Here is a 24,643-nt window from a genome sequence, read left to right on the forward strand (position 1 = left end):
GATCCACTATGTGTAAGCTTTTGGAGCTGATTTTATTATCTATGTTGTCCCAAGTGGTGAAGGGAAGATGGCACACCAAAATGGGGGCATTGGTGCCAGTGCATCAGGTAAATAGGCATCTAAAAGTCTGAGAATAGACTGCTACCATGCATTACAATCAATGCTACAATAACCTTGTAGGTTTCTTTTCATGATACTGCTTGCCAAGTTTTTTCTGTTTGCTTCACCATATTTTGAACAATTTTTTATTAAATTAGGATATTTTAAAAGTTTGCCTTTTCAATGTCTTATTTAGACAAACTCTATAGTTTCAAAGTTATATATTTTCAAAGCCTGATGCCTTTGATGTTTGATGATGTTAACAATATGCTATTTTCAAAGCCAATTTGTTATTTCTACACTGATATTGGGAAAAGAATAAAGTGATGAAGTCAACAGGTGTTATTAAAGATGTGAATAACAGGTAAACGTTTTGTTATTTGTTTTGTTTTGTCTTTGAAGTATTTCACAGACTAGATTTGAAGGTTTATGAAGGATGGGGCAAAATTATCTAAGGAAAGTTGCATCCTATGACCTCAGGCTGACTTCAAGTAAGAGTGGATTTGATAAAGTCATTGTCTTTCTTGGACTATGTGCATCTTTGTAGAGGAGCCTGGAGAGGCAGTATAGAAGGATTGTTTTAGATGTTGGATCTCTGTAACCTCCATTTACATTTTGTTGAGCCATTGCCATTTGGGGAAAAACATGAAAAAGAAAAGATCATTATCATGCTACTATAATGCACATCACATAGAATTGCAATGATTTGTTGATTGTTCATTCCAGGCCAAGAACTGTGAGTTTCTCCAGCCAAAGGCCTTGTATTTATTGATCTTTCTGTCCCACAGGCCTAAAACAGTGGTTGGCCCATGGACAGTTTAATAAATGTTTGCTGGCTAATATGTAGCATATCTAAAACCTTTTCCATGGCCTTGTCTCTGGAGATTAAAATTTTCCAGCATTTGTACATAAAAGATGTCGATGCATAACTGTAGGTGAAAGGCACTTCTTACATGGCAGCGGCAAGAGAAAATGAGGAGGAAGCCAAAGCAGAAACCTCTGATAAACCCATCAGATCTCATGAGACTTATTCACTATCATGAGAATAGCACAGGAAAGACTGGCCCCCATGATTCAATTACCTCACCCTTGGTCCCTCCCATAACATATGGGAATTCTGGGAGATAGAATTCAAGCTGAGATTTGGGTGGGGACACAGCCAAACCATATCACCAAATATGGAGAGACTGTGGATCAACAAGATCATCTCAAACTAATACAGGAGGTGAGAGTTTAAATTAGAACAACCACTTTGGAAAACAATAGGATTATCTTATAAAGTTGAGCATTCTCATATGTTATGGCACAGTAATTCCTCTACCAAAGGCCCTGGAGAATCTCTTGCCCATGTGTACCCGAAATAGTAAAAAAAGAAAATAAATGCTCATGTAATGCATTCATAATAGCAAAAATCTGGAAATAAGACAAAAGTTCATTAATACGAGAATGGGTACATTAATAGGAGAATGGGTAAATAAATTATACCCTTAAAAACTGAATAATATGTTATTTATGGCTATCATATATATGCAATAAAACAATTTTTTTAAAGGAATGGAATCCTAAATATAAATTCAGGGTAGTAGTTAGCCCTGGGGCTGAAAGGTGTGAATCAGGAAAAAAGACAGAGGAAGAGCAGATGTTAGGATCAGAACCTAGTTCTTGGGTTGTGTGGTGGGTTCACAAGTGATTACCATGTTGTTCAAATACATTCAAATACATTTACATACAGGCCAAGGCACAGGCAAGGATGAAATAGGAGCCAAGGTATGCTATGAGCCAAGGATTATGATTTATCCAATTTTGTGCACTTTAAGCCATTTGAAAAACAGAAAAGCAAAACAAAAAAATAATTTTTAAGAAATTGAATATAGGCAAGGATGAAATAGGAGCCAAGGTATGCTATGAGCCAAGGATTATGATTTATCCAATTTTGTGCACTTTAAGCCATTTGAAAAACAGAAAAGCAAAACAAAAAAATAATTTTTAAGAAATTGAATATAGGGTGCTATGGTCTGAATGTGTCTCCCTAAAACTCATCACCAATGTCATAGTATTAGGAAGTAGGGCCTTTAGGAAGTGATTCAGTCATGAAGGGAGAGTCTTCATCAATGGGTTTAGGGTTCTTACACAAAGACTGGAGGGAGTGGGCTTCCCCTGTTTTGCCCTTCCTCCTTCTGCCATGTGAGGACACAGTGCATCCCCTCCTGAAGACACAGTGCGCAAGGCATTATCTTAGATGCAGAGACCTCACCAGACACCAATCCTAATGGCACCTTGATCTTGTACTTCCAGCCTATGGAACTTTGAGAAATACATTTCTGTTCTTCATAAATTACACAGTCTAGTGTATTTTGTTTTACAGTAGCACAAACGCACTAAGGCATAGTGCCTCTTGTCATTTTCTTCTAGAATTTTCTTTGTTGCCTGTCTAGCAGTGTGCCATTTTATATTTGATCCTTCGTAATATCTCTTACTTTTGGATTTTTACATTTCTGTTCCAAGTGTATTCTTAGATACATGTTTTTCACTATTTGTTAGTGTCCAGGTCAGAAAGTCCAGAATACATTCTCTTAAGGGTTCAGTTTCTGCAGCAACGTAAGTATTAATGCCTCCTGTGAACTAGCTATTTCCTTTCCAATTGTAACTGCCATCTGGAAGCGAATTGGAATTACAGTCTATGAGTGTGGGGTTGATTTTTAATGTATCTGGGTTATGGTTAAGTGCTGGTTTTTAATCACACAGATTCATCGATGGCTTGGCGCACTAGGGTATCACTTGCTAGTTATCTCTGTATTTTTCCATGCTGTTAGAGAGGGAAAGTACAGACTGTGAAGTTGGACCAGCTGTCATACCCACAACATTTGGGGAGCTTTGATTTTTTTAAAACCTTTAGCTGCTTAACTGTCACATGTAGCAGCTCAGGTGAAAGGCACTTTTATTGTGGGGACTTTCCCTTAGTGCTCTGTGCTGCAAAAGAGCAGGCCTATGTAGAAGCATTTAAGTATTTTGTGCATCAACAGGACAATTATAGGAACAAATTTTTTTAATATAATTTTATTTCATTTTCTGCATTACTTAGAAGCATCAGTAGGATGAAAACAATATTTTTTCTTAAACCTGTGCACAAATTAATTGATGTGACACACATTAATTCATGATTATTTTCTTAATGAATTGATTCTAAAGCTTCTCTAAGATAGGAAGGCATAAGACAACCAAAAAGAAATATTGATTTATAACTGTTCTAATACTGCTCAGCATTTTTAAAGTACACTATAGCCAGAAAGCATGTTATAATTACTAATAAGATAATCCACAGAATGCCTTGCTGAGCTAGATGTAGAAGAAATAAGTTGTTTCATATTGGAGGAAAGTGAACACTATAAATCAATATACTAGTGTGAAATTTTGCATGGCTACATGCTATCATCACCAGCATCACAAATGACTTAAGGAATTCCTCAGCTGAGAGTGGACTCCTATTGGTGGCCATAATATCACAGTCTTTTTTTTATTGTTTTATTTTTATTTTTTTATTTTTTTAATATACTTTAAGTTTTAGGGTACATGTGCACAATGTGCAGGTTAGTTACATATGTATACATGTGCCATGTTGGTGTGCTGCACCCATTAACTCGTCATTTAACATTAGGTATATCTTCTAATGCTATCCCTCCCCCCTCCCCCCCTCCCCCCTCCCCCACCCCACAACAGGCCCCGGTGTGTGATGTTCCCCTTCCTGTGTCCATGTGTTCTCATTGTTCAATTCCCACCTATGAATGAGAACATGCGGTATTTGGTTTTTTGTCCTTGCGATAGTTTGCTGAGAATGATGGTTTCCACCTTCATCCATGTCCCTACAAAGGACATGAACTCATCATTTTTTATGGCTGCATAGTATTCCATGGTGTATATGTGCCACATTTTCTTAATCCAGTCTATCTTTGTGGGACATTTGGGTTGGTTCCAAGTCTTTGCTATTGTGAATAGTGCCGCAATAAACATATGTGTGCATGTGTCTTTATAGCAGCATGATTTATAATCCTTTGGGTATATACCCAGTAATGGGATTGCTGGGTCAAATGGTATTTCTAGTTCTAGATCCCTGAGGAATCACCACACTGACTTCATAATTTTTGAACTAGTTTACAGTCCCACCAACAGTGTAAAAGTGTTCCTATTTCTCCACATCTTCTCCAGCACCTGTTGTTTCCTGACTTTTTAATGATTGCCATTCTAACTGGTGAGAGATGGTATTCTGGTTTTGATTTGCATTTCTCTGATGGCCAGTGATGGTGAGCATTTTTTCATGTGTCTTTTGGCTGCATAAATGTCTTTTGAGAAGTGTCTGTTCATATCCTTCACCCACTTTTTGATGGGGTTGTTTGTTTTTTTCTTGTAAATTTGAGTTCATTGTAGATTCTGGATATTAGCCCTTTGTCAGATGAGTAGATTGCAAAAATTTTCTCCCATTCTGTAGGTTGCCTGTTCACTCTGATGGTAGTTTCTTTTGCTGTGCAGAAGCTCCTTAGTTTAATTAGATCCCATTTGTCAATTTTGGCTTTTGTTGCCATTGCTTTTGGTGTTTTAACATGAAGTCCTTGCCCATGCCTATGTCCTGAATGGTATTGCCTAGGTTTTCTTCTAGGGTTTTTATGGTTTTAGGTCTAACATTTAAGTCTTTAATCCATCTTGAATTAATTTTTGTATAAGGTGTAAGGAAGGGATCCAGTTTCAGCTTTCTACATGTGGCTAGCCAGTTTTCCCAGCACCATTTATTAAATAGGGAATCCTTTCCCCATTTCTTGTTTTTGTCAGGTTTGTCAATGATCAGATGGTTGTAGATATGCGGCATTATTTCTGAGGGCTCTGTTCTGTTCCATTGGTCTATATCTCTGTTTTGGTACCAGTACCATGCTGTTTTGGTACCAGTACCATGCTGTTTTGGTTACTGTAGCCTTGTAGTATAGTTTGAGGTCAGGTAGTGTGATGCCTCCAGCTTTGTTCTTTTGGCTTAGGATTGATTTGGCAATGCAGGCTCTTTTTTGGTTCCATATGAACTTTAAAGTAGTTTTTTCCAATTCTGTGAAGAAAGTCATTGGTAGGTTGATGAGGACGGCATTGAATCTATAAATTACCTTGGGCAGTATGGCCATTTTCACGATATTCATTCTTCCTACCCATGAGCATGGAATGTTCTTCCATTTGTTTGTATCCTCTTTTATTTCCTTGAGCAGTGGTTTGTAGTTCTCCTTGAAGAGGTCCTTCACATCCCTTGTAAGTTGGATTCCTAGGTATTTTATTCTCTTTGAAGCAATTATGAATGGGAGTTCACTCATGATTTGGCTCTCTGTCTGTTATTGGTATATAAGAATGCTTGTGATTTTTGCACATTGATTTTGTATCCTGAGACTTTGTTGAAGTTGCCTATCAGCTTAAGGAGATTTTGGGCTGAGACAATGGGGTTTTCTAGATACATAATCATGTCATCTGCAAACAGGGACAATTTGACTTCCTCTTTTCTTAATTGAATACCCTTTACTTCCTTCTCCTACCTGATTGCCCTGGCCAGAACTTCCAACACCATGTTGAATAGGAGTGGTGAGAGAGGGCATCCCTGTCTTGTGCCAGCTTTCAAAGGGAATGCTTCCAGTTTTTGTCCCTTCAGTATGATATTGGCTGTGGGTTTGTCATAGATAGCTCTTATTATTTTGAGATATGTCCCATCAATACCTAATTTATTGAGAGTTTTTAGCATGAAGTGTCATTGAATTTTGTCAAAGGCCTTTTCTGAATCTATTGAGATAATCATATGGTTTTTGTCGTTGGTTCTGTTTATATGCTGGATTACATTTATTGATTTGCATATGTTGAACCAGCCTTGCATGCCAGGGATGAAGCCCACTTGATCATGGTGGATAAGCTTTTTGATGTGCTGCTGGATTCAGTTTGCCAGTATTTTATTGAGGATTTTTGCATCGATGTTCCTCAGGAATATGGGTCTAAAATTCTCTTTTTTGTTGTGTCTCTGCCAGGCTTTGGTATCAGGATGATGCTGGCCTCATAAAATGAGTTAGGGAGGATTCCCTCTTTTTCTATTGATTGGAATAGTTTCAGAAGGAATGGTACCAGCTCTTCCTTGTACCTCTGGTAGAATTCGGCTGTGAATCCATCTGGTCCTGGACTTTTTTTGGTTGTTAAGCTATTAATTATTGCCTCAATTTCAGAGCCTGTTATTGGTCTATTCAGAGATTCAACTTCTTCCTGGTTTAGTCTTGGGAGGGTGTATGTGTTGAGGAATTTATCCATTTCTTCTAGATTTTCTAGTTTATTTGCTTAGAGGTGCTTATAGTATTCTCTGATGGTAGTTTGTATTTCTGTGGGATCGGTGGTGACATCCCCTTTATCATTTTTTATTGCATCTATTTGATTCTCCTCTCTTTTCTTCTTTATTAGTCTCGCTAGTGGTCTATCAATTTTGTTTGTCTTTTCAAAAAACCAGCTACTGGATTCATTGATTTTTTGAAGGGTTTTTTGTGTCTCTATTTCCTTCAGTTCTGCTCTGATCTTAGTTATTTCTTGCCTTCTGCTAGCTTTTGAATGTGTTTGCTCTTGCTTATCTAGTTAATTGTGATGTTAGGGTGTCAGTTTTAGATCTTTCCTGCTTTCTCTTGTGGGCATTTAGTGCTGTAAATTTCCCTCTACACACTGCTTTGAATGTGTCCCAGAGATTCTGGTATGTTGTGTCTTTGTTCTCGTTGGTTTCAAAGAACATCTTTATTTCTGCCTTCATTTTGTTATGTACCCAGTAGTCATTCAGGAGCAGGTTGTTGAGTTTCCATGTAGTGGAGTGGTTTTGAGTGAGTTTCTTAATCCTGAGTTCTAGTTTGATTGCACTGTGGTCTGAGAGACAGTTTGTTATAATTTCTGTTCTTTTACATTTGCTGAGGAGAGCTTTACTTCCAACTATGTGGTCAATTTTGAAATAAGAGTGGTATGGTGCTGAGAAGAACGTATATTCTATTGATTTGGGGTGGAGAGTTCTGTAGATGTCTATTAGGTCTGCTTGGTGCAGAGCTGAGTTCAATTCCTGGATATCCTTATTAACTTTCTGTCTCGTTGATCTGTCTAATGTTGACAGTGGGGTGTTAAAGTCTCCCATTATTATTGTGTGGGAGTCTAAGTCTCTCTGTAGATCTGTAAGGACTTGCTTCATGAATCTGGGTGCTCCTGTATTGGGTTCGTGTATATTTAGGATAATTAGCTCTTCTTGTTGAATTGATCCCTTCACCATTATGTAATGGCCTTCTTTGTCTCTTTTGATCTTTTTGGTTTAAAGTCTGTTTTATCAGAGACTAGGATTGCAACCCCTGCTGCCTTTTTTTGTTTTCCATTTGCTTGGTAGATCTTCCTCCATCCCTTTATTTTGAGCTTGTGTGTGTCTCTGCACATGAGATGGGTTTCCTGAATACAGCACACTGATGGGTCTTGACTCTTTATCCAATTTGCCAGTCTGTGTCTTTTAATTGGAGCATTTAGCCCATTTACATTTAAGGTTAATATTGTTATGTGTGAATTTGGTCCTGTCATTATGATGTTAGCTGGTTATTTTGCTCATTAGTTGATGCAGTTTCTTCCTAGCCTCAACGGTCTTTACAATTTGGCATGTTTTTGCAGTGGCTGGTACCGGTTGTTCCTTTCCATATTTAGTGCTTCCTTCAGGAGCTCTTTTATTTTAGGGCAGGCCTGCTGGTGACAAAATCTCTCAGCATTTGCTTGTCTGTAAAGTATGTTATTTCTCCTTCACTTATGAAGCTTAGTTTGGCTGGATATGAAATTCTGTGTTGAAAATTCTTTTCTTTAAGAATGTTGAATATTGGCCCCCACTCTCTTCTGGCTTGTAGTGTTTCTGCCGAGAGAACAGCTGTTAGTCTGATGGGCTTCCCTTTGTAGGTAACCTGACCTTTCGCTCTGGCTGCCCTTAACATTTTTTCCTTCATTTCAACTTTGGTGAATCTGACAATTATGTGTCTTGGAGTTGCTCTTCTCAAGGAGTATCTTTGTGGCGTTCCCTGTATTTCCTGAATTTGAATGTTGGCCTGCCTTGCTAGATTGGGGAAATTCTCCTTGATAATATCCTGCAGAGTGTTTTCCAACTTGGTTCCATTCTCCCTGTCACTTTCAGGTACACCAGTCAGACATAGATTTGGTCTTTTCAAATAGTCCCATATTTCTTGGAGGCTTTGTTCATTTCTTTTTATTCCTTTTTCTCTAAACTTCTCTTCTCACTTCATTTCATTCATTTGATCTTCCATCACTGATACTCTTTCTTCCAGTTGATCGAATTGGCTACTGAGGCTTGTGCATTCATCATGTAGTTTTCGTGCCTTGGTTTTTGGCTCCATCAGGTCCTTTAAGGACTTCTCTGCATTGGCTATTCTAGTTAGCCATTCATCTAATTTTTTTCAAGGTTTTTAACCTCTTTGCCGTGGGTTCAAACTTCCTCCTTTAGCTCAGAGTAGTTTGATCATCTGAAGCCTTCTTCTCTCAACTCGTCAAAGTCATTCTCCATCCAGCTTTATTCTGTTGCTGGTGATGAGCTGCATTCCTTTGGAGGAGGAGAGGCACTCTGATTTTTAGAGTTTCCAGTTTTTCTGCTCTGTTTTTTCCCCATCTTTGTGGTTTTATCTACCTTTGGTCTTTGATGATGGTGACATACCGATGGGGTTTTGGTGTGGATGTCCTTTCTGTTTGTTAGTTTTCCTTCTAACAGTCAGGACCCTCAGCTGCAGGTCTGTTGGAGTTTGCTGGAGGTCCACTCGAGACCCTGTTTGCCTGGGTATCAGCAGTGGAGGCTGCAGAACAGCAGATATTGGTGAGCAGCAGATGTTGCTGCCTGATCGTTCCTCTGGAAGTTTTGTCTCAGAGGAGTACCCGGCCATGTGAGGTGCCAGTCTGCCCCTACTGGGGGGTGCCTCCCAGTTAGGCTACTCGGGGGTCAGGGACCCACTTGAGGAGGCAGTCTGACCGTTCTCAGATCTCCAGCTATGTGCTGGGAGAACCACTACTCTCTTCAAAGCTGTCAGACACGGACATTTAAGTCTGCAGAGGATTCTGCTGCCTTTTGTTTGGCTATTCCCTGCCCCCAGAGGTGAAGTCTGCAGAGGCAGGCAGGCCTCCTTGAGCTGTGGTGGGCTCCACCCAGTTGGAGCTTCCCGGCCGCTTTGTTTACCTACTCAAGCCTCGGCAATGGCTGGCGCCCCTCCCCCAGCCTCGCTGCCCCCTTGCAGTTTGATCTCAGACTGCTGTGCTAGCAATGAGCAAGGCTCCATGGGTGTAGGACCCTCTGAGCCAGGCACGCAATATAATCTCCTGGTGTGCCGTTTGCTAAGACCGTTGGAAAAGCTCAGTATTAGGGTGGGAGTGACCCGATTTTCCAGGTGCCATCTGTCACCCTTTTGTTTGACTAGGAAAGGGAATTCCCTGACCCCTTGTGCTTCCCGGGTGAGGTGATGCCTCACCCTGCTTCAGCTCATGCTGAGTGTGCTGCACCCACTGTCCTGCACCCACTTTCTGACATTCCCCAGTGAGATGAGCCTGGTACCTCAGTTGGAAATGCAGAAATCACCCGTCTTCTGCATCGCTCACGCTGGGAGCTCTAGACTGGAGCTGTTCCTATTCGGCCATCTTGGCTCCACTGAACAAATTTTTATTGTATCTTTTAATCTATGAAGAAAAAACCACAGTGACAGTAACTAGGTCAAGGCATTGTATTCAGAGTGGGTCAGCCTTGGTCTTTGAGAGTGAGTCCTTTTTACCACACTGTCACTCACTGAGCAGATGGGAAATTTCAGGTGGAACATGCAGTGAATAGCAAACATGGTGGAGGGTGCTCACTGTCATGTGCTGCCATGCCTGCCATGGTCAACAGACCTGTCTTTTCATTGACAACAGGCAGGTTGATAAACGTTTTCTTGGAGAGTTTCTTGATTCTTCTCAGTTGTAGCAGGATGGACTGACTTAGAGGAGCTCAGGAAGATTGTTATACAACACAGAAACACAAGATGAATTGTACTCCTCAGCAAGCCTAAGTTAGAGCAGCAGGTCCTTGAAGCCTCAGCCACTCCTGGGACATAGCATAATGCCCCTAATGATTTGAAATTTAGTGGAGAGTGGGTTGCTACTCCCCGTGTCCAGGGACAAAAAGAGACATAAAGAGCAAAAAGTTATAAAATAAGTGGGACTAATATCTGCTTATTTTGGAAGGTAGGGATTTAAGATATAAGAATTCAGCTGCATGTGGAAGCTTACACCTGTAATCTTAGCACTTGGGGAGGCCAAGGCAGGAGGATGGCTTGAGTCCAGGAGTTGGAGATGAGCGAGGCAACATAGTAAGTCCCCATTCATACAAAAATGTTTCTGAAGTAGTTCAGTGAGGTGGCACATGCCTGTAGTCCCAGCTACGTGGGAGGCTGAGGCAAAAAAATCGCTTAATCCTGGGAGATTGAAGCTGCAGTGAGTTATGATCACACCAATGCACTGCAGCCTGAGAGTCCTGAAACCCCAGCCGGCGACCTGAAGCTCCTCCTCCACCGGTAAAAGTCGGCTCAAAAAGGCCCTGAGGACAGGGGTCCTGGGGGTCCGGCCCTGAGGCGCCCGAAGTCCCCTCTCCAACAACGCCCGCTACTCCATCACCACTCCAGCCACCACAGCAACTGCGACAGGAGCCCCCGTCCACGCGGAGCCGAAACTGTTTAAAGGGGCTGCAGCCTGACTTCCAAGAGCAAAGCACCAGTCGGCTTAGGCAATGCGGATGCATGAGGCGACACCGCTACTCCTGTCACAGTGACAGGTTGCCTGAGGACGACTCCATCAGCCTTGACAAAGCAGGAGCCATCCGCGGCAGTGCGTCAGTGTTGAGGCGCCGGGCTGACATCTCCAGAAGGTCAACAAAACTGTTTCAGGATTCCAGGAGACACGGAGGGCGAAACAGGATGAAGAAACAGCAGGTGGAGTCCGGGGAAAGCAGCGCGGAATTCCAGCCCCAGGACTGCCCGGATGGTGTTTGGGTGAGTCTCCCCAAAAGTCGTGCCCTATATCATCTCGAGGAAGCGTCTGCCTGTGTGCCCGTGGACTGCTGTCTAAACCGAGGGTTGTTCTTTTGAAAAGCAGAACCTCACAGCCTCAGGGGTTGCCTGGGGTGGTGTGTTTCTGTGCCACTGCTGTGTATCTGTGTGTGTCTCCCATTCTCTCTTCTCTCTCTGTCTCTCACTCTCTGTCTGTTTCTCTCTCTCTCTCTCTTTCTCTTTCTGTGTGGCAGGGAGCCAAAGGGACTGGACTGGGGCTGGGTACAGGGGAGGCTGTGTCAGGGCTACCTAGGCGTTGGAGGGGGGGGATGGGGTGAACTTTGCAGAAACCTCTTCGCTTCTCTGACAGGCATCCCAAAATGTGGCTTGGACTCACGCACAGGTTCTCTCCTGGTTCCCAGGTGGGCTATGCTTTTATGTGGCGTTGATAGGGAGGTCACCTGTGCTCCCCTTCCACCAGGCACATGCCTGGACACCTTTCTTCATCTTGGCATAGCCCCATAAGGGCTCGGTGACACACACTCACCCCATCTTCTCTTGGGGACGCCAGTGACACGTGTGGTCGCATTGGCTCCACCTCGGACTTGCCCCTGTCCCTGTTTGCATGTGTCCTGGAAAGCGGTGTCTTCTTGCAGGAGCCCCAGGGCTTTGGGAAGCAGGACAGGCCACTGCTCCTCCAAGGGAGGAGGGAGGCAGAAGGCTCATGGGTCAGTGAATTTGCAGCTGACACCATGCCTTGAGTCCCATGGGATCTTTCTGTGCCCCAGCGAGGCCCTTCCCACCTCAACAGATGAGGTGAGCCCATCCCTGCTCACCTGGTGGGATTCAAAATCCGATCTGAGGAGGAGTCCAAAGACCTGAGCGGGCACCCTGAAGCTCCTCCTCCACCGGTAGGAGTCGCTCAAGGAGGTCCTGAGGACAGGACTCCGGGAGTGTGGCCCTGGGGTGCCTGCAGCCCTCTCTCCCACATCGCCACCTACCCAACTGGGGATCCAGCCACCGCCAGGGTTGCAACCAAGGCCCCTGCCTCTGCGCTGCCGCCATTGCTTAAAGGGGCTTCAGCCTGACTTCCAGCAGTGGAGCACCAGTCGGCCTAGCCAATGCGCATGGGTGAAGCGCCAGCCAATTCTCAGTGATTCCCACGGTTGCCTCAGTAACCAGTCCCTGAGGCTTGGCAAAACAGGAGCCCTCCATGGCAGTGCTTGGGTGTCGGGGCTTTGAGGCTCCGGCCTGACCTCTCCACGGGGGCGACAGGAAGGTCTCCGGATGCCAGAAATCTCCAAGGATTGACCAGGGTGACAAAACCACAGGCAGAGTCCAGGGGAAGCAGTGCGGCATCCAAGCCTCAGGCCTGCCCGGAGGAGGATCGGGTGAGTCTCCCCAAAACTCGTGCAGGCCATGATCTCGAGGACAGGTCTCCCTGTGTGTCCATAGGCTCCTGTCTCATCCCAGTGTCGATCTCGTGGAGAGCGGAACCCCGAAGCCTCAGGGGTTGCCTGGGGCTGTGTGTTTCTGTGCCACTGCTGTATGTCTGTGTGTGTGTGTGTCTCCCATTCTCTCTTCTCTCTCTGTCTCTCACTCTCTGACTGTTTCTCTCTCTCTCTCTGTGTGTGTGTGTGTGTGTGTGCCAGTGTGGGTGTGTGTGTGTTGGGATCAATGCGTCCTGTGCGCCAAAAAGCGATTTCTTGCATGTCAACCTGTTTTTGGTAAGCCTTTTTTTTGGTCTCTGCCTGGGTCATGTGGCCGGTTGTCAATCGTTTTCTCGGCAGTTCCACTTTGGGATTGTGAAGGCCTCGACCACGTGAGGAGATGCGTCGGTCCCGGAGCAATTGGAATCTCATCCCCATCCTGACTGGCTTTTCTAGAATCAAGATGACCACACTTCGGCCAAGGACCAAAGCCTCATAGGAGCTCATTCTCCTGCAGGAGGGGAACAGACCAATGTCAAAGGAGATGGTTGTATCTCCTCGTGGCTTTTCTCTGAGAAATGAAGCCACACCACAACAGAGTCTTAAAGAGGAAGCCAGGAACCGGAGATGACAACGATCCCTGTCACTGGAACGCTGGCCTCTCTGGACAAGTCACCCATTTGACACTCCTTCCCTTAGCCCGTGGCGGTGACACTGTGCTGTGTCTTGCCTGGGATCTGGCCTCTGCTCTGTCCTCCCTCTTGCTCCGTCTCTCCTGTTTCTGAGGGGCCTAGATGCTTCCCGATCTGGCTCAATGTCTTCAACAAAGAACACTTCCCAGTCCATCAGGGAGAAAATTCGTGGAGATCCGTGATTGTTTCTCTCTCCAAACCTGTTTCTGGCTGATTCGGCCGGTGTGACTATCCTGGAACTCTGGGCTTCTTTCCATACCTGTCTGAGACGGGGAAGCTCCCTTGGTCTCCAAGTTTCACCTCATGGCGGGGTGGATTGCCTAGAATGAGAGGTAGGCGATCATGGCTGCCCTTGGCGTCTAGGAAAAGCCGTGTGGCATTTCCTCTGCACTTCCTGTCTCATTATTGAGAGATATCCTCCCCTCTGCTTCTGGATGGACTGCCTCCCAGAACTGAATCTTTTGGCTCTCACGAATGTCAGGGATCCAAAGGGCGAGGGCTGGGGCTGGGTGCAGGGGAGGTTGCCTCAGGGCTACCTAGGCTGTGGAGGGGTGAGGGTGGGGTGAACTATGCAGAAACATCTCTGCTCCTAGGGCAGGCATCCCAAAATCTGGCTTGGACTCACACACGGGCCCATTCCTGGTTCTCAGAGCACTTTGAGAGGCTGAGGTGGGCAGATCACCTGAGGTCGGGAGTTCGAGACCAGCCTGACCAACATGGAGAAACCCTGTCTCTACTAAAAATACGAAAATTAGCTGGGCATGATGGTGGACTCCTGTAATCCCAGCTACTGAGAAGGCTGAGGCAGGAGAATCGCTTGAACCCAGGAGGCAGAGGTTGTGGTGAGCCAAGATTGTGCCATTGCACTCCAGCCTGGGCAACAAGAGTGAAACTCTGTCTCAAAATAAATAAATAAATAAATAAATAAATAAATAAATAAATAAAAATATGCCAGTGCATCTCTGATTTGATAAATAAGTAAAATGTAACTAAAATCTGTTTTCAAGAAGTATATTAAGGGAAGTATATAGAAAGGCTGAAAATGAAGAACAGAAAAACATTTGGAAAATACTAATCAAATGAAAGCTAGTGTCGCTATATTAGTGTCAGATAAAACAGACTAAGAGCATGATTATAAAGTGATCACTAACTGCATCTTGATGGAATGTTCAATTTTCCATGAAGATATAAAAATTGCAAGCTTAAGTTACTAAGAATACACACTATAAACCAAAAATTAATGAAACTACAAGGAAAAATAACCTTACAGATATGGTGGGATATTGTACATAGTTCTTTTAGTAAATGGTAGATAAAAGAGATACAATCAGTAAGATTATAGATTTCAACAAAAATTACAGCTTTATTTAATGGCTATGTATTTTTAAAACAGTTACTATTATACACAATAGCTGCAAAAGACAAATTCTCATCAAAGACACACTGAATATTCAGAAAACTTAGACATGTATTAGGCTATAAGGCAAATCTGAAAAATTTTCAAAGGACTAGTTTTATATACAGTACTTTCACTGCCCACATAAGTAGCTATGTTTGATATATGTCATCAAAGGTAAATTAGAAAGACCTATATAGTTAAGAAATATAATTCTAAATTATTTATGGTTAAAAGAAATCATAGTAGAAATTTAAAAGTATTTAAAACTGAATGATGAGATTACTACTTACTATACTGATGCTCCTGGACTCAATGGAATTATGCCCTAATAAACCCATCACAAGTTGAAAATATCATTAAGTCAAAAATGCTTTTAATACACCCAACCTACCAAGCATCACAGCTTAGTGTAACCTACTTTAAACATGATCAGAACACTTATATTACCTACCAGTTAGACGAAATCATCTAACACAAACCCTATTTTATAATTAAGTGCTGAATGTCTTAATTTATTGAATACTGAACTAAAAGTGAAAAACAGCATTGTCGTATGGATATTTGAAATATGTTTCTACTGAATCCATATGGCTTTTACACCATCATAAAGTTAAAAAAAATCATAGAACCATTGTAAGTTGGAAACTGACTGTATATAAAATTCTGTAGGATGCAGCCAAAGCTGGACCTTGAGGAAAAGCAATCCAGTTTATATTACCAGTTTATATTAGAAGTGTAAAAATTGATAATATCTAGCATCCAGCTTAAAAATGTGAGAAAACAATGGCAGAATAAATCCAAGGAAAGTGAAAGCAAGGAAATAATAAAGACCAAAAAAATAAAAGAAATAGAAAAATAGTTATATTATGGAGAGAATTAATAAAGTCTCAAATAGATTTTTGTTTTATATGCCAAAAATTATTATAAAACTGCTAAAGCATGGAAATAGCACAGGGAACAAACTGACCAATATAATTGAATAATGAATTCCCAACATATGTGACACATACATATATGTTGTATGTCCCATACACATGTGATAATCCAATTTATGACTACTGATAAGTGAAAAAGATGGTCTTTGCATATTCTGGGACAACTGGTATATGCACACATACATAACACATAGAAATTGTATCTCTCCTTTAACTTACTACAGAGATGAATTCTTTTTTTTTAATTTTATTATTATTATAATTTAAGTTTTAGGGTACATGTGCACAATGTGCAGGTTAGTTACATATGTATACATGTGCCATGCTGGTGTGCTGCACCCATTAACTCATCATTTAGCATTAGGTATATCACTACAGAGATGAATTCTAAGAGATTTTATAAAAAAAATTGTGAAAGGCAAAACTATAAACCTTTAAGAAGATAATATAGCAAGCTAAATTTATGACTTTGATATAGAGAAGGATTTCTTAAAATGCAAGCAAGTACAAGCCATAGAGAAAAAAATTCATAAATCTGACATTAAAACAGAGAATTTCTATTTGTTAAAAGATCTCTATTGTATACAAAGACAAGCTATAAACTGGGATATTTTCAACACATATGGTTGATACAGAATAAACATCCAAAATATTTTTACAAAGTCCTATAATAATAAAAAGACAACCCAAAGAAATTGAGCAAAGGGTTTCAGTAGGCATTTCACAGAAGAGGAAGGGCCAATAAACATGTCTTTAAAATCTTAATCTTATTAGTAAGCAGAGAAATGCAAATTAAAACCAAAATGAGATTCTACTGCATATACATCTACCAGAATCACCTGAACTTAAAATTCTGACCATTTCAAATGTTAGTAAAGAGTATACATTGGAAAATCCCCTTTGGAAAATATTGCACATTGTCTAGTAAAGTTGAGAATATTTGCATGGTATATGTACTCTGTGTTCAGTAATATATTCTTCATATATATCCTAGAACAGGGCTTAGCAAACTATGGCCCACAGGCTAGATCCTGCCTTGGCATAAAGTTTTACTAGAACACACTCGTTCTTTTACATATTGTCTATGGCTGTGATTTCATGATACAATGGCAGAGTTGAGTAGTTGTGGCAGAAACTGTATGGCCCGCAAAGCCTAAAATATATCCTATATGTCCCTTTGCAAAAGAAAGTTTGATGACCCTTGCCCTAGAACAGGCTCTGCATGTCCATCAGTAAACATGTACAAGAATGTTCATAATAGAACTATAAATTCAAACTTTGAAGCAACTCACATTTCTATCAACTGAGAATGCATTTTAAAACTTGTAATATAGTCAAGCAATGGAATACTGTACAATAAAAATGAATGGATTATAGCTACACTACTTAATCTCAGGAACATAATGTTGACAAAAAAGCGAGTCACAAAATGATATATGAAATAGTTACATAAAACTCAAAAACATCCATAAACAACATAGTTTTGGAGTAAGTAGCTGAAACTATAAAGAAAACAAGAGAATTATAAACATAAATCTCAGGATAATTGTTATGTCTGAAGGAAAAGGGGATAGAAATGGGAATAGATGTCTAGGAGTCTTCAAAGTTAGTAGTTAATATTTTCTTTTGGCTGGGCGTGGTGGCTCACGCCTGTAATCTCAACACTTTGGGAGGCCAAGGCAGGTGGATCACCTGAGGTCAGGAGTTCGAGACCAGCCGGGCCAACAAGGTGAAACCCCATCTCTACTAAAAATACAAAAATTAGCTGGGCATGGTGGTGCGCACCTGTAGTCCCAGCTACTCGGGAGGCTGAGGCAGGAGAATCGCTTGAACCCAAGAGGCGGAGGTTGCAGTGAGCTGAGATCCCGCCACTGCACTCCAGCCTGGGCAACAGGGTGAGACTCCATCTCAAAAAATAAATAAATAAATAAATATTTTCTTTCTTAAAAAAGGTAGTTGGTACACAGGTTTTTGCTGTATTGAGAATTTAAAAAATACCTATACTTCATAAATATTATTTTGTATCTACTCTATATTTAATAGAAACTATCTTCAAAACATATGAATTTAATTAAAAGAGAGGGTGAAGGTTAAATTATTTTGGTAGGTTATAATAAAGTGGACTCAATTTCCTCCAATGGACTGGAGCCTCTAAGGCAAATACTCGAATAACATCGTAAAATATGATTTCTGTTGACTGAAAAACTGGGCTTGAAAAACCAATGGTTTCACTCTACCTGATTCCTCCTCCCTCACCAAGACTCTTTCATTTCTTTTTTAACCATGTCTTTCTTTCCCATTATCTGATATGGAAATTATAATGGGCTTAAAAACTTAGAAACCATCTTGCATATCGTAAAAGACAAGAAATTGGTCAGACTCTGGCTGTGGAATTGAGACCCATTTCCATGGTTGTCAGGGAAGCAAGGCCATCCTAGGAAGGGCTAAAGAAAGCTACAATCAGAGTTGCCTCCACACGATTCTGCAAAGCTCTAAATATTTTCTGAGAACAAGGGACAAAAATTCAGGCAAGCACACAGAATCCACAGGATTCACAAAGGAAGAAGATACTCCAGATTGTAAATTTTAATTTGGGGGAGAAGATGTCCTTCCCTAGCCAGATAGATTCTTCTAGTTTCCAATATAACATCTGTAAATAATGTGTCTGAATTTAGTTATCTCTACTCCTTTTAGGAAAAGTCTTGAAGGTCACTGGCCACTGCAATGAAAAATTGTTAATCACACAAAGCCAGGGTCAAGATTCATGACATAGATGGCCATTGTGAATGAGGAACTATTCATATATATTTCAGGATTCTCAATCCAACAACAGTAGAATGGTTAAAAAGGATTATGATGATCAATAGACACTATGTAATCTTTAATATGTTCCAATTAAAATACATCATATTAACAAATTTTAATTTTGTAATATTCAAAATGTTTTCCATCATTATTTCAAAATACTAATGATGTCTTTTTAAATATTATGAACATTTAAAAGATATGCATTTTATTGCAATATTTTGTGTTTTAAAACATGAAAAAACAGATTAAAAAATAGTATGTAGTAAATGACATTTTTGATATGACTGTACAAATATTTAATGGCATTTGAAAAGACATGTGTTTATCTTTTGATTGTGACCCACTGGTGGTTTTAAAAGTTTTCTTTTCCTAGGGCTGGCCAGGGTGGCTCATGCTTATAATCCCCGTACCTTGGGAGGCTGAGGGAGGTGGACTTGACCCTAGGAGTTCAAGGTTACCATGAGCCATGATTGCACCACTGCACTCCAGCCTGGGTGACAGAGCAAGACCCCACCTCTTTAAAAAAGAAAAATGTCACTGACATAACACTGCGTAAAATTTTAAGATTCATTTTGTTAATTTAAAATTTATAATCCTAAATTTATTGGATGCATAACATTCCGCTCCCTGTGTACTATAAATTACTTAACTATTTCTTTGTTGAGAATATAGATTGAAAAGACCATCTCAAAAATTCTCCTCACAAAGTGGCTAATACCAAGTCTGGGACAGGGAATGCACAATGTAAGTATGAAACATCTGTGCCAGGGTGGGCGTGGTGGCTCACACCTGTAATCCCAACACTTTGGGAGGCCGAGGCGGGTGGATCACTTGAGATCAGGAGTTTGAGACCAGCCTGGCCAACATGGTGAAACCCTGTCTCTACTAAAAATATAAAAAATTAGCCGGGCATGGTGACAGGTGCCTCTAATCCGAGCTACTTGGGAGGCTGAGACAGGAGAATTGCCTGACCCGGGAGGTGGAGGTTGCAGTGAGCTGAGATCATGCCACTGTACTCTAGTCTTGGTGATAGAGTGACACTCTCTCAAAAGAAAAAAAAAAAAAGAAAGAAAGAAAGAAAGAAAAAGGAAAAAAAAAAAAAGAAATACCTGTGTTAAAAAGTAAGGAAGTGCTCAAAGACAAATGGGGACACAGGCACCAGCATCAGGGTTTCTTACAGGCCAATTTGGAACAATTTGAGCAACACAGAGAATGATAATAACAGGCTAAAGTACTTTGGACAAAAAATAAAAATCCATGAGCCATAGTGATATTCAAAAGAGAAAAAATAAAGAGGTATAGAGGGAAAGGGTAGAAAGGCAAAGCTCTTTTATATACAAGAAGGAATGGTAAAATTAAAAATCACCATTTTGCAACTCTTAACTTAATAACTGATTTAGACAAGAATCATCAATGATTATTAAAACCATTAGGTAAAAGGCTATTTGGGAAATGGTTTCAAAATATCCCCATCAGATTACTTCTTAGCCTCAAAGAAAAAAAGGTATTTTTTACCATGGAGAAATCAGGTATGCATCTCCTTGAAACAAAGTAATAAAATTTAGTATCACCGGTAATGGATCAAACTGAAATTTTTTTTTTCCACAGAACATTTATTTATTTATTTATTTATTACTTTTTTTTGTTTGTTTGTTCTTCTATGTTTTCTTTAAATTTTTTTTTACCTTTTATTATTATTATACTTCAAGTTTTAGGGTACATGTGCACAATGTGCAGGTTAGTTACATATGTATACATGTGCCATGCTGGTGTGCTGCACCCATTAACTCGCCATTTAGCATTAGGTATATCTCCTAATGCTATCCCTCCCCCCTCCCCCACCCCACAACAGTCCCCAGAGTGTGATGTTCCCCTTCCTGTGTCCATGTGTTCTCATTGTTCAATTCCCATCTATGAAAGAGAACATGCGGTGTTTGGTTTTTTGTCCTTGTGATAGTTTACTGAGAATGATGATTTCCAATTTCATCCATGTCCCTACAAAGGACATGAACTCGTCATTTTTTATGGCTGCATAGTATTCCATGGTGTATATGTGCCACATTTTCTTAATCCAGTCTATCATTGTTGGACATTTGGGTTGGTTCCAAGTCTTTGCTATTGTGAATAGTGCCGCAATAGACATACGTGTGCATGTGTCTTTATAGCAGCATGATTTATAGTCCTTTGGGTATATACCCAGTAATGGGATGGCCGGGTCAAATGGTATTTCTAGTTCTAGATCCCTGAGGAATCGCCACACTAACTTCGACAATGGTTGAACTAGTTTACAGTCCCACCAACAGTATAAGTGTTCCTATTTCTCCACGTCCTCTCCAGCACCTATTGTTTCCTGACTTTTTAATGATTGCCGTTCTAACTGGTGTGAGATAGTATCTCATTGTGGTTTTGATTTGCATTTCTCTGATGGCCAGTGATGCTGAGCATTTTTTCATGTGTCTTTTGGCTGCATAAATGTCTTGTGAGAAGTGTCTGTTCATGTCCTTTGCCCACTTTTTGATGGGGTTGTTTGTTTTTTTCTTGTAAATTTGTTTGAGTTCATTGTAGATTCTGGATATTAGCCCTTTGTCAGATGAGTAGGTTGCGAAAATTTTCTCCCATTTTGTACGTTGCCTGTTCACTCTGATGGTAGTTTCTTTTGCTGTGCAGAAGCTCTTTAGTTTAATTAGATCCCATTTGTCAATTTTCGTTTTTGTTGCCATTGCTTTTGGTGATCAAACTGAAATTATGTGTCACAATATGATGCAATAGGAAGAACACACCAGCATTCATAGTTTTCTTGCCAAATATATTTAAACTTAACCTAATTATGACAGAGCAATCAAACAAATCCAGAATGTTAGGCATTCTACAAGACAAATATTCTAGACCCTTCAACTCTTAAAAAATGTCATGAAATACAAAAACAGGCTGGGGGAATACTGTTTTAGATTAAAGAAATTAAAAAGATAGGCCCACCTACTGTAATGTGTGACCTTAATTGGGACCATGGATGGATACTTTAAATACACATATCAGACATTTGGGAAACACTAGGGCAATTTAAATGTGGACTATATATTAGATAATATTATGAATCATTGTTAAAATTTATATGTATATTCATGATATTGAGGTTATGCAGGAGAACAACCTTGTTCTTCGAGATGCCTGTTGAAATCCTTAATGGTGAAATATATAATATCTGCAACTTACCCATAAATGCTGAACAAAAAATAAAAATATGTAAATACATGTAGATAGAGATTAAGCAAATGGTCCAAAATGTTAAAAACTGGTGAATCTAATTAAAGGATACACAGTGCAAATCATTAAGCTATTCTTTTGATTTTCCTATAGCTTTAACATTTTTCAAAGTAAACACTTAGGGAAAAGTGATTATATCAGAGTGCCTCAGATATTTTCCTGGGATTGCTGATTAAATGCTGGACTCATGTGTACTGGTATAAACCTAATCTACTGGAAGAAGGTCAAAAATCATTTGCCAACATTGACAAAGACGCTCAAAGAAAATAACCCAGTGCCAGGAAAGAGAACATACTTACCAAAACTATTTAGGGGCAGCCACTATAACACAGCTGAATCCAGTAGCTGGGCTGAAGAGAGAACTAATCCTTAAAGGTCAGCAAGGTCAAAATGGGTCATAAGGACATAGATATGAAACCAGCATTTCATAAACAAACAAGGCACCTCAGGCCTATGGAGACTTGTCACCTTACTATTCCCTTCTCTCTGCAGTCTTCCTAAGGTGTAAGTTTTTCTGGATTTTGTCTGCTTCCACAGTTTAGGTTCCTTGGCTCACTTCCTTGCTCCAAAACCAATGTCTCCATTGACTTTTATATTTTAAAATTAAATTTTAAATATATGAGTGATGCTACCTTGTTAAAAGAGAGAGGCCGGACGCGGTAGCTCACGCCTGTCATCCCAGCACTTTGGGAGGCCAAGGCGGGCGAATCACGAGGTCAGGAGTTCGAGACCAGCCTGGCTAACATGGTGAAACCCTGTCTCCACTAAAAATACAAAAAATTAGCTGGGCGTAGTGGCAGGTGCCTGTAATCCCAGCTAGTCGGGAGGCTGAGGCAGGAGAATCACTTGAACCCGGAAGCGGAGGTTGCAGTGACCGAGATCGCACCACTGCACTCCAGCCTGGGCGACAGAGTGAGACTCTGTCTCAAAAAAAAGAAAAAAAAAAAGAAAAACAGAGAGGAAGAGAAATGACCCATAATGCTTAAGTTCCCTTTGACATTTACTTCTCCCCCTTTATCCTAAATCCTCTCTTCTCTCCCTAAAGGTTATCATTAACAGGAGTTTGGTGTTTATCCCTTTATAAAATATATACTATTTTTATACTAATTATATCACATAGTATTCTAACAAATCCTTCTCAGTTCCTGCAGTCTACGTTTCTGATGGTCTTAACCTTTTTAGCTTAAAGTACCCCTTCGTGAATCTGAAAAGCTGCCTATACTTTTTTTTTTTTAATCACATATCAACACATATAAAATGTCACAAGTTTAATATACAAGAAGGCCATCCACATGGAATCTATTCATCTCAGGTGAACAATTGTTTTTTACTTTTAAGTGATAGCTTCCGTCTTCTTGCAAGCACTCATCGTAACTATTCAAAAGCCAAAAGTAGTGACCCAGAATCACACAGATGTGGCTCAAGATCAATGCATGCTATTCAATTTGAAACCAGAACGTGTCTGTCACCTCTTAAAAAAAAAAGAAAAACCCAGTATATATCTCTCATATATAATCGGACATAATTCTTTTTTATTTTTATTTTTTTATTATACTTTAAGTTCTAGGGTACATGTGCACAACCTGCAGGTTTGTTACATATGTATACATGTGCCATGTTGGTGTGCTGCACCCGTTAACTCATCATTTACATTAGGTATATCTCCTAATGCTACTCCTCCCCCAGCACCCCACCCACTGACAGGCCGCAGCGTGTGATGTTCCCTACCCTGTGTCCAAGTGTTCTCATTGTTCAATTCCCACCTACGAGTGAGAACATGCAGTGTTTGTTTTTCTGTCCTTGCGATAGTTTGCTCAGAATGATGGTTTCCAGCTTTATCCATGTCCCTATAAAGGACATGAATTCATCCTTTTTTATGGCTGCATAGTATTCCATGGTTTATATGTGCCACATTTTCTTAATCCAGTCTATCATTGATGGACATTTGGGTTGGTTCCAAGTCTTTGCTATTGTGAATAGTGCCGCAATGAACATACGTGTGCATGTGAATCGGACATAATTCTTGCCCGACTTTGACCCACTCTAACTCAGTGCAATTTAATTATCTATATTTCACATAGCTATGCCTGATCACACACACAGGTTCATTTGCTCAACAATTCTGGTCACCAAATTTGCTATTTCAGTCACATTACTGGGAAGAGATCAATGTATTTGATAAATGGTCTTGAAAGACCAAGTTTTATTAATTTTTTCCCCTCTGAAGGAGTGGTGAAATTATACTGTATCTTCTCTGTGCTGGAAGTTCACAAGTTTTTGATTATTCAAAAATCGTAAAAGGCCAAGAGGTCTTGAAGTAAGTAAAAATAAGTTCAGGTTTATCAACAAACTCTACAGCCTTAAGTTACTTTCTGCCAGCCAAAGTTTTCTCATCAGAAAATGAGGACAAGTGTTTGACCCAGAATTTGGGAAATCTGACTAGTGCTGTACTGTGCCAAAATTCACTCTTCTTAAGTATAACGTTATTTTATTATTTTATTAGTTGATGGCCTCTCAACCTTACCCAGTAATAAGAGAAAATTTACCCTCTAATTAGAAAATAATGGATTCTACCTTTGGCCTACTGTGGCAGAGGAAAAGGCAGTTACCCTAGGACTGGTTTTGAAATAATCTTTCTAAAAACAAAGAAAAAACTACGTTAATTTTGGATTCTTCCCCATAACACATATTTGATCCAATAGAAAATCATGTCTAAATTGTCAGATAAATTATCTTTTCCAGATTATTCCATTACTACTTAAGGAAGAAATAACTTGGCCATAGTATTTTCACTGTCACACACGATAACACACAGCTCATTTGCTCTTGGCACCCTTACAGACACTGAAATACAAGCACAAGGAAAGCATGTTTATGTAACACAAATCACCAGTTACTCAATTACGGACACACACAAAAAAGCAGATATACACACAGATACCCTTCA

General features: G+C 40.4%; 1 protein-coding gene across 2 annotated transcripts in view; it reads left to right on the top strand.

Annotated features, from left to right (window-relative positions):
• Nucleotides 1-24,643, top strand: part of ZNF420 (zinc finger protein 420) — a 114,471-nt gene that overhangs the window by 36,470 nt on the left and 53,358 nt on the right. The gene's annotated exons all lie outside the window — the stretch shown is intronic.

The sequence above is a fragment of the Pongo abelii genome, chromosome 20 (assembly GCF_028885655.2).
Source record: "Pongo abelii isolate AG06213 chromosome 20, NHGRI_mPonAbe1-v2.0_pri, whole genome shotgun sequence".
NCBI classification, from domain to species: Eukaryota; Metazoa; Chordata; class Mammalia; order Primates; family Hominidae; genus Pongo; species Pongo abelii.